Here is a 12,525-nt window from a genome sequence, read left to right on the forward strand (position 1 = left end):
GGTCTGTAAGAAATTCATATTAAGTAGTTTTTCCTTTGATATTCACCAACAAAAATTGAAATGGTTTGAGTTTTCTTGCTATAATCTTTAATATTCTCAGCTTTAAAAGGACGTAACTCACACTTTAAGTATAGAACCACCTTGTCCTATTAAATAACCTATCACTAAGTATTTCAAAAACAATTTATGTCATTAAAATTGTCTACATTTAACTATGTTTCGGTCATATCAAGAATCCTCCATTCCTACCAGTGCCCAAAAGTCATCTATTTAATTTCTTATACTTCTGTCATTACAGTTAAGCCTATTTTTATAACAACTCTCCCACTAGTTTCCTATGCTAAATTCTCCTGTACGTCTCAATTCTGTTTAATTTAACTTTGCTTTCACCACTACGTAGTCCTTGTTTGAAACTCCTCTTAAAGCTGAGTTAATATCTCTCGTAAACATACCAGACCATTTCTTACCTGAGCTTAATATATCGATTTCAAAATGTTATCCCTGACACAATTAACCTATGGCCTTTATCTTTAAATAGTTTTAATAATCCCTTGTACGTATTAATTAGTTCATCTGACTTACTTTTGCTTATATCGTTATTCGCTACGTGCAAAATAAAAACTGTATCATTGTCATTCCATTTTATTATATCTCTTGTTCTGCCATTAATGTCTTCCAACTGTGCCCCAAGGCGGCATGCCCTAACTCTCTTTCTCTGTATTTGTTATTCCACAGACTATTCTATCCACAAATAATGTATATGAATGACTTACAACTATGACGTCTTTAACTTCATCACTTACAACTATGACGTCTTTAAGTTCATAACTTACAACAATGACATCTTTAGCTTCATCACTTACAACTATGACATCTTTAAGTTCATAACTTACAACTATGACGTCTTTAACTTCGTCACTTACAACTATGACATCTTTAAGTTCATAACTTACAACCATGACTTCTTTAAGTTCATAAGTTACAACTATGACATCTTTAAGTTCATAATTCGTATAATTCTTCATCTTTTTTGATTTCCCTCGCTCCAGTAGTTGCTTGTCTGCAGAAGTCAAGGACTGAAAACTGTTGCTCAATAGGGTCTTTTCAAATACGTTCACTATTTTAACCCTAATACTACCCTCTCTTGCTACCTGAATGTCATTGTTAACAGCTGCTGACACCTTCCTTGCATATATAAACTTAAGCTGCTCTTGATTGTTGTTATTTCCTACAGTTGATATTTCTATTTTCATATTTCCTCAACCTAAGTTAGGACAGTCTCTGAGTTTTCCTCCAGCCTACAAATACTTGCATGTATTGTTCATCTTTGTGTTACTTACAATTGCATGACCACACGTCTTAAATACAATACACTACTTAGATACATCTCTTGGTACTAACAATAATTGATAATAAACCCTCTTTGTCAATACGATAATTCACACTTGAAGCTACTTCTAGTTCGTGTAAGTCATGTCTAATATCACTGACACAAATATCTAATTCTATATCAAGGAACTTTTCCCGTTGTTCACCAGGACTGGTGCCAGATGGTTGCTATTCTTTGTACTGGTGACAGATGGTTGCTATTCTTTGTACTGGTAACAGATGGTTGCTATTCTTTGTACTGGTAACAGATGATTGTTATTCTTTGTACTTGTAACAGATGGTTGCTATTCTTTGTACTGGTAACAGATGGTTGCTATTCTTTGTACTGGTAACAGATGGTTGCTATTCTTTGTACTGGTAACAAATGTTTGCTATTCTTTGTACTGGTAACAAATGGTTGCTATTCTTTGTACTGGTAACAGATGGTTGCTATTCTTTGTACTGGTGACAGATGGTTGCTATTCTTTGTACTGGTAACAGATGGTTGCTATTCTTTGTACTGGTGACAGATTGTTGCTATTATTTGTACTGGTAACAGATGGTTGCTATTCTTTGTACTGGTGACAGATGGTTGCTATTCTTTGTACTGGTGACAGATTGTTGCTATTATTTGTACTGGTAACAGATGGTTGTTATTCTTTGTACTGGTAACAGATGGTTGTTATTCTTTGTACTGGTGACAGATTGTTGCTATTATTTGTACTGGTAACAGATGGTTGTTATTCTTTGTACTGGTAACAGATGGTTGTTATTCTTTGTACTGGTAACAGATGGTTGCTATTCTTTGTACTGGTAACAGATGGTTGCTATTCTTTGTACTGGTAACAGACGGTTGCTATTCTTTGTACTGGTAACAGATGATTGTTATTCTTTGTACTGGTAACAGATGGTTGCTATTCTTTGTACTGGTAACAGATGGTCGCTATTCTTTGTACTAGTAACAGATGATTGCTATTCTTTGTACTGGTGACAGTTGGTTGCTATTCTTTGTACTGGTGACAGATGGTTACTATTCTTTGTACTGGTAACAGATGATTGTTATTCTTTGTATTGGTAACAGATGGTTGCTATTCTTTGTACTGGTAACAGATGGTTGCTATTCTTTGTACTGGTAACAGATGGTTGTTATTCTTTGTACTGGTAACAGATGATTGTTATTCTTTGTACTGGTAACAGATGGTTGCTATTCTTTGTACTGGTAACAGATGATTGCTATTCTTTGTACTGGTGACAGATGGTTGTTATTCTTTGTACTGGTGCCAGATGGTTGCTATTCTTTGTACTGGTAACAGATGGTCGCTATTCTTTGTACTGGTAACAGATGGTTGTTATTCTTTGTACTGGTAACAGATGATTGCTATTCTTTGTACTGGTGACAGATGGTTGCTATTCTTTGTACTGGTGACAGATGGTTGCTATTCTTTGTACTGGTAACAGATGGTTGCTATTCTTTGTACTGGTAACAGATGCTTGTTATTCTTTGTACTGGTAACAGATGGTTGCTATTCTTTGTACTGGTAACAGATGGTCGCTATTCTTTGTACTGGTAACAGATGGTTGCTATTCTTTGTACTGGTAACAGATGGTTGCTATTCTTTGTACTGGTAACAGATGGTTGCTATTCTTTGTACTGGTAACAAATGGTTGCTATTCTTTATACTGGTAACAGATGGTTGCTATTCTTTGTACTGGTAACAGATGGTCGCTATTCTTTGTACTGGTAACAGATGGTTGCTATTCTTTGTACTGGTAACAAATGGTTGCTATTCTTTGTACTGGTAACAGATGCTTGTTATTCTTTGTACTGGTAACAGATGGTTGCTATTCTTTGTACTGGTAACAGATGGTCGCTATTCTTTGTACTGGTAACAGATGGTTGCTATTCTTTGTACTGGTAACAGATGGTTGCTATTCTTTGTACTGGTAACAGACGGTTGCTATTCTTTGTACTGGTAACAAATGGTTGCTATTCTTTATACTGGTAACAGATGGTTGCTATTCTTTGTACTGGTAACAGATGGTCGCTATTCTTTGTACTGGTAACAGATGCTTGTTATTCTTTGTACTGGTGCCAGATGGTTGCTATTCTTTGTACTGGTAACAGATGGTCGCTATTCTTTGTACTGGTAACAGATGGTTGCTATTCTTTGTACTGGTAACAGATGGTTGCTATTCTTTGTACTGGTAACAGACGGTTGCTATTCTTTGTACTGGTAACAAATGGTTGCTATTCTTTATACTGGTAACAGATGGTTGCTATTCTTTGTACTGGTAACAAATGGTTGCTATTCTTTGTACTGGTAACAGACGGTTGCTATTCTTTGTACTGGTAACAAATGGTTGCTATTCTTTATACTGGTAACAGATGGTTGCCATTCTTTGTACTGGTAACAGATGGTTGCTATTCTTTGTACTGGTAACAGACGGTTGCTATTCTTTATACTGGTAACAGATGGTCGCTATTCTTTGTACTGGTAACAGATGGTCGCTATTCTTTCTACTGGTAACAGATGGTGTAGCGCTGGAAGTGAAAGGAGCCATTGTTTCTCTTTCAGATAATAATCAGTTTATGTGACAGGCGTTAAAAGTTTCATAAGATATCTGAATATGTTACAATCTGTAATGTGATTACGGTACATAGTAGAATACATAAATATACATAGGTATTGCTTGAAAATAATTGAAATAAATAAATATATAACTTATAACCATGACCAGTTTCTGTCTTGTGATAAAGTATTCAGCCGCGGCATATCGGCTGGCAGAACGGCTCTGAGTTTTCAAGTACAAACTTTTATCTCATATCTCAACAGAGTTTGAGGTCTAACCACAATTTAGAACTCAGGAAGTCAAACTCGTTCCGCCGATATATTTGACCACGTCAAGCATTCGTAGATTAATTTAATCTAATCCTTCTCTAATTAATATCAATTTCAGGGTAGAAATGCTGATAAGTAATGAAAGTGAATCGATTTAACACGCTCCTGACATTTGGCATTTTTGGCGAAAAAAAGATATACATTATAAAAAGGGAGAAAAATGGGTTTCATAGCTTAATTTACTCCAATCCTGTCTAAAAGTGCCGCGACTATTGAGAATTCCCTCTTGTTGTTGTTGTTTTTTAGCAGAATATTAAGTCTAAGATGAGCTTGAAAGTTCTTTCTAATTCCAGGTCAGATTCCTTTACGATATATTAGTGAAGTAGATTACCACCTTTGTTAGAAACCCGGTTTCTGTCCATCCAGTGACCGAGCGGTGTATACTTACATCGCTGAAAACCGGGTTTTGATATGGGTAGTGAGCAAAACACAGGTATCCCATTTGGTAGTTTTGTGCTTAATTCTGAAAGCACACAAACACGGTTTTAACGTTGTGCCACTGGGGCACAAAGGACATGTAAAACAACAATAATTTATTCCATAAAGTGCTATTAAGTGATCAATTACTAAATAATTTACTCAGAAATTCTGTTCGAATTGCGTGTTAAAGAGAGTTATCCATGATGTTCATTTAAGGTTGGAACGTTTTAATAGTCAGAACACATTTGAAACGTAACGTTGCATCTTTAAGAAGGAATCCCTGAAAATCAATATTATACAGAATTCTACTATCTAATGCAAATGAGCCCTCAAGACCTCATTAGATATGGTAGCAGATGTTCCCAGTGAAGTACAATAGAACATTTTGCTTTTTCTATGTATAAAATCACGTGTTTTCGAACATGTTATAAAACGTGTATGTGATAATATGAACATTACGACATTCTATTCAATATAACATGTGAAAGAACATTAAGTCTGAAAATGGTTCTCGATATCAAAACATTTAAACGTCATGAACATCTTTCTACAGTTCCTGGTGGAACAGCTGTAAGTCTACAGATTCTCACCATTAAAATTCGATGTTCAATTCCTGTAGGTGGGCCCAGCAACTTGCTCAATGTGGCTTTACTTTAAAGAAATAAATATTTCTTATAAACGTCTGATACTAGATTCGTACCATATGAGTCATTTCAACTTAAACTATGATATATTCTAGAAAACCGTAATAACTGGCTACACTTTCTATGTTCCCCCGCTAGTACAGCGGTATGTCTGCGGATTTACAACGCTAAAATGAGGGGTTCGATTTCCCTCGGTGGGTTCAGCAGATAGCCCGATGTGGCTTTGCTATAAGAAAACACACGTACACTCCCTATGTATCTGAACTACAATTTATTTTTCGTGATTGTTATATGTAAGTCATATTACCCTAAAATTTACTATAAATATATAATTTATTTTCAAGGTCTAAGTACATCGTATTCAACAGATGTATTCATCTATATTTTGCTAAAATAATCTGAAATTATTTTGGTATTATTATTATTATTTGATTTAGAGTTCTTTTATATCTTTCTACTAAAGCTTTTTTTTATCTGCACCAGTGATCTTTGGGTTTCTCACAGACGATGCACGTGCGGTCTGGGAAGAGAGACGTGGGTCACGTGGAAACTGCTGATTGTACGACCTCGATACGTTTCGTTACAACTTTCACGGTGCCTTCGGGTTCTTTCTGGCAGGAAGTCTGTTTGTTCTTGATGTGTTTCTTTTAGCATCACGAATGAAGAATTTCTGTGATGACGAAACAGACAAAGTAGAGACAATGTTCTAATTTCTTTGCGTTTCTAACCGAGTTCTTAAATATCTGATAATTTTATTGTTTTAATGTTTCCATTTAACTGAGACGTAACAATAATAATAAAAAACAAGGACTTGAAATTGATTTGCGTGATAGATTTTATACAAAAATGAAACATGATTTGTCACATACATTATCTTAACATCTGGACAATTTTGATGCTCTCATTTTCTAACAATGGAACAAATTTCTTCTCGACTTTCATTTCTTGGTTACAAACAAACAAAATTAAGGTGACGTCAGGAACAACTTCAGCTGTTTGTGATCTGAACTTGATTTTTCTCCAGACTTTTCGCGGAGATTTCACAAAGAACTAGCTGCAAATAGACTTTCTGAGTCTTGAAATAATAGACTAGAAAGAAGTCAGCTAGTCGCAACGTTCGTGGTCAGCTCTTGTTGACTGAATAGTGTGTTTTGATCACCAAACTTATAGCGCATTCGCGACTCTAGAGTGCTACGAAGTGCAATTTTGTAGCAACGGGTCATTAACCATGAACCCTTAGATTCACCATCCAAACGCGCTGTTTTCTATGCCACGCTCATTTCTTTGTAATTAATGTATATTTTTGATGAATAATGATCATATTATGTTAACCACTGATGAACTGATATTAAACAGTTAAAATATTTGCACCACAAAGATTTATTTATGAATTTAAGGTTGTAAAACGTTTTCACGATAAATATTTTTATGATTTCTAATTTATAAACATGTTTATGAGCAAATCGTGGTAAGATACTGTTGAATATAAACATTATCTAGTTTCATAATTTCACAGTATTAAAACGTTTTAACAAACATGAAAAAAGAAATAGTTATACAAGTTGAAGCCCTCGCTAGCACAGCGGTTAGTCTACAGATTTATAACGTTAAAATCAGGTGTTCGATTCCCCTCAGTAGGGTCAGCAGAGAGCCAGATGTGATATGCTATAAGAAAAACACGCACATAAGCTGAAACAATTGAATAAAAAAAAACAGTTTAGCAAGTTTACCGTGTGTTCTTTAAGGGTCACTGTATTATCAAAATATTCTAATTGTTACTGTGTTTTGTTTTTGTATTGGTTAAAACGTGCAAGTTTAACCCAGGTTGATGATGCTTTGAACTTTGGATAATGTCGTCCAAGATTTCAGCGTTTTTGTAGTTGGTGTGATGAATTTTAGTTAACCTCATTCACGTATATCGCGTTTTTTGTAGTTGATGTCATGAATTTTAGTTAACCTCGTTCACGCATATAGCGTTTTTTTGTAGTTGGTGTAATGAATTTTAGTTAACCTCGTTCACGCATATAGCGTTTTTTTGTAGTTGGTGTAATGAATTTTAGTTAACCTCGTTCACGCATATAGCCTTTCTTTGTAGTTGGTGTGATGAATTTTAGTTAACCTCGTTCAAGCATGTGGCGTTTTTGTAGTTGATGTGATGAATTTTATTTAACATTATTAAAGATTTTATCATTTATGTACGTGAATTTATGTTTAATCTATAATTCTAGGTCAATAAAACGTGAGAAGTCATCAAGTATTTTATCGTGTTGAGACGATATGCAAAATTCAGAAGAAAAAAAACACTTTAATTTCATAACAATTTCATGTTAATACATTTATAATTATTAAAAATAAGGCACTGGTCCACTGTGTTAGTACGGTTTTGTTAATAAAATAAAGTTTCTCTGGAATGTTTTGTTTTTAGTTTTAAATGCACAGATTTAAGTTCAATAAAGATAAACTGACCATTGTATCCTTTTTACTGTGTCCAGCATTTTTGAATATTTCAAAAATTGTTAGAAAACTGTTATTCAACTGGTTATTTCGTACTGGACAAAATAAGCCCGTCCGTCCGTGATCACATGAACCACGTGACTTGACAAACTGTTGTTAGTTATGACATGTACCACTTGTATAAAATATAGTACCTTCATGTAAAAATACAGCATAAATAAAAACATCCATCACTAAAAACTGAGGTAGAAATAAACATTGATGTATGTACAGATTTTCAAACAATAAAGAGTAGTTACTAATTGTTAGTGACGTAACATGATGACGTGGCACATTATCATTAAAGTTGTAAATACAAATACAGTCATCAGAAATGAAATTATGTACTTTTGGAGTAACCGGGATTTAGTTTAGGTTGAATTATTATTTTTATTATATTTAAATGATTTCTGGTACAATAACTTTGTTGGAACTATAACTATGTTTATAGATGATTCAGTATTATTGTTTAATGAAAAATCTGATAAAAAATAATGATTTGAAACATAAAAATGTCTGAAGGCAAATTTGTTATATTTAAATGTTAGGAAAAGAGTTTATACCAATTTTTATTGTAAAGAGTCAAAAGAAATAAGTGTAAATTATTCAATATATTACAGAAACTGTGTTTGTAGATTTCCAGATTGTTTGTTCGTTACTAAGTGGCCCGGCGGTTAAGGCCCTCAACTCGTATCTGAGGCGGTGGGTTCGAATCCCCGTTATACCAAACATGCTCGCCCTTTCAGCCGTTGGTACGTTATAACGTGAGGGTTAAATCCCGCTATTCGTTGGTAAAAGAGTAACCCAAGAGTCGGCGGTGGGTGGTGATGACTAGTTGCCTTCCCTTTAGTCTTACGCTGCTGAATTAGAAACGGCTAGGGCAGATATCCCTCGTGTATCTTTACTCGAAATTCAAAGACAAAAAGCGAAATTTCTTGAGTGGGAACTTGAATGAACGTAACATAAAATCCGTTGGATTGTTTATGATGCAACGTTCACATGTATACACATTTTTAAGTGGTTCGTTGTAGAAACTATGAAGATTTATCTCAGATAATAAAAACTCCTGATCAGTGTTAGCTATATACTTAGAGCTATACTCAGAATCGACCTGCCTATCGGTAATGATATTTACTTATCTTTCGTTCCGGTTTACAATGACTTTTTACATCGTTTTATCACTCAGTTACGTTCGCTGATAACAACATTTTCATCCATAATTCCAATAATATCTTACAAAGGTTTGGCCAGATTAGAATATTTTAATTGTTCAGAATATATATATTAAGCTAACAATGCAAAACAAATCAGTAAAGTTATAATAATAACAATAAATGAAAACAAAAAATAATAGTTCTTTATATACTAAGCCAGGCATGGCCAGATGGTTAAGGCGCTCGACTCGTAATTTGAGGGTCGCGAGTTCGAATCCCCGTAACACGAAACATGCTTGCCCTTTCAGCGTTAGAATGTTACGGTCAGTCCAACTATTCGCTGTTAAAAGAATAGCCCAAAAGTTGGCAGCGGATGACATGACTCTCTAGTCTTACGCTGCTAAATTGGGGACGGCTAACGCAGATAGCTCTCGTGTAGCTTCGTGCGAAATTAAAAAAAAAACATACTTTATATACTAATATAATCAGTATTTTTAATGAAAACAACCAATCTACAGGGTGTCCCAAAAATGTATATACACTTTGAATTATTATAAATACAATGTGTATTAAGATATATCTAGGTTTTATAATCCAAAAAGACAAGTGTAGAATCTTTTGAGTTATCGTAGGTGTTCGAACTGATGACCATACTGATCCGGGCACTGCTGATAATGCGGACAGATGGAATTGCAAACTTCGTATTTGGGCTCATTCTCTTGCAATTGCTGCTCTCAGCTCATTGATTGTTGCAGGTTTTGTGCTATAAACCTTATCTTTGACATATCCGCATAAAAAAAAGGCCAGAGGTGTGAGGTCTGGTGAACAGGCCAGAGGTGTGAGATCTGGTGAATGTGGTGGAAATTCAGTGCTTCCTCTTCGCCCAATCCATCTGTTTGTCAAGACAGGCCCTCACATTACGATAGAAGTGGGGAGGTGTTCCATCTTGCTGGAAATAAGACTCCTCATCTCCAAATTCCTCTCGAATGCGTGGCACGACAGATTCAGATAAACAAGATCAGTTAATGTGTTTTCGAAAAAGAATGGTCCAATTACACCCAAAGCTGATAATTCACACCACACTGTAACCCCTGGTAAGTTTACGTGGTGTTCAACCATAACATGTGGCTTCTGAAGTGCCCAGTATGTGCAATTGTGGTGAATAATTGAGCCATTTAACTTAAATGTGATCTCATCACTCCAGACAATCTTGTTTGGAAACTGTGTATCCTCTGCAGAGTTTATAAGGAACCGCTCAAAAATTAAAACCAGACAATCTAGTTTGGAAACTGTGTATCCTCTGCAGAGTTTATAAGGTACCACTCACATAATTCAACCAGACAATCTTGTTTGGAAACTGTGTATCCTCTGCAGAGTTTATAAGGTACCACTCACATAATTCAACCAGACAATCTTGTTTGGAAACTGTGTATCCTCTGCAGAGTTTATAAGGTACCACTCACATAATTCAACCACACAATCTTGTTTGAAACTGTGTATCCTCTGCAGAATTTATAAGGTACCACTCACATAATTCAACCACACAATCTTGTTTGGAAACTGTGTATCCTCTGCAGAGTTTACAAGGTATCACTCACATAATTCAACCAGACAATCTTGTTTGGAAACTGTGTATCCTCTGCAGAGTTTATAAGGTACCACTCACATAATTCAACCAGACAATCTTGTTTGGAAACTGTGTATCCTCTGCAGAGTTTATAAGGTACCACTCACATAATTCAACCACACAATCTTGTTTGGAAACTGTGTATCCTCTGCAGAGTTTATAAGGTACCACTCACATAATTCAACCAGACAATCTTGTTTGGAAACTGTGTATCCTCTGCAGAGTTTATAAGGTACCACTCACATAATTCAACCAGACAATCTTGTTTGGAAACTGTGTATCCTATGCAGAGTTTACAAGGTATCACTCACATAATTCAACCAGACAATCTTGTTTGGAAACTGTGTATCCTCTGCAGAGTTTATAAGGTATCACTCACATAGTTCAACCAGACAATCCTGTTTGGAAACTGTGTATCCTCTGCAGATTTTGCAAGGTACCACTCACATAATTCAACCAGACAATCTTGTTTGGAAACTGTGTATCCTCTGCAGAGTTTATAAGGTACCACTCACATAATTCAACCACACAATCTTGTTTGGAAACTGTGTATCCTCTGCAGAATTTATAAGGTACCACTCACATAATTCAACCACACAATCTTGTTTGGAAACTGTGTATCCTCTGCAGAGTTTACAAGGTATCACTCACATAATTAAAACCAGACAATCTTGTTTGGAAACTGTGTATCCTCTGCAGAGTTTATAAGGTACCACTCACATAATTCAACCAGACAATCTTGTTTGGAAACTGTGTATCCTCTGCAGAGTTTATAAGGTACCACTCACATAATTCAACCAGACAATCTTGTTTGGAAACTGTGTATCCTCTGCAGAGTTTATAAGGTACCACTCACATAATTCAACCACACAATCTTGTTTGGAAACTGTGTATCCTCTGCAGAATTTATAAGGTACCACTCACATAATTCAACCACACAATCTTGTTTGGAAACTGTGTATCCTCTGCAGAGTTTACAAGGTATCACTCACATAATTCAACCAGACAATCTTGTTTGGAAACTGTGTATCCTCTGCAGAGTTTATAAGGTACCACTCACATAATTCAACCAGACAATCTTGTTTGGAAACTGTGTATCCTCTGCAGAGTTTATAAGGTACCACTCACATAATTCAACCACACAATCTTGTTTGGAAACTGTGTATCCTCTGCAGAGTTTATAAGGTACCACTCACATAATTCAACCAGACAATCTTGTTTGGAAACTGTGTATCCTCTGCAGAGTTTATAAGGTACCACTCACATAATTCAACCAGACAATCTTGTTTGGAAACTGTGTATCCTATGCAGAGTTTACAAGGTATCACTCACATAATTCAACCAGACAATCTTGTTTGGAAACTGTGTATCCTCTGCAGAGTTTATAAGGTATCACTCACATAGTTCAACCAGACAATCCTGTTTGGAAACTGTGTATCCTCTGCAGAGTTTATAAGGTACCACTCACATAATTCAACCAGACAATCTTGTTTGGAAACTGTGTATCCTATGCAGAGTTTATAAGGTATCACTCACATAGTTCAACCAGACAATCCTGTTTGGAAACTGTGTATCCTCTGCAGAGTTTATAAGGTATCACTCACATAGTTCAACCAGACAATCCTGTTTGGAAACTGTGTATCCTCTGCAGAGTTTATAAGGTATCACTCACATAGTTCAACCAGACAATCCTGTTTGGAAACTGTGTATCCTCTGCAGAGTTTACAAGGTATCACTCACATAATTCAACCAGACAATCTTGTTTGGAAACTGTGTATCCTCTGCAGAGTTTATAAGGTATCACTCACATAGTTCAACCAGACAATCCTGTTTGGAAACTGTGTATCCTCTGCAGATTTTGCAAGGTACCACTCACATAATTCAACTCTACTGTCAGGATCATCTTCACTGGTGTGTGG

The sequence above is a fragment of the Tachypleus tridentatus genome, chromosome 1, assembly GCF_004210375.1.
Source record: "Tachypleus tridentatus isolate NWPU-2018 chromosome 1, ASM421037v1, whole genome shotgun sequence".
NCBI classification, from domain to species: Eukaryota; Metazoa; Arthropoda; class Merostomata; order Xiphosura; family Limulidae; genus Tachypleus; species Tachypleus tridentatus.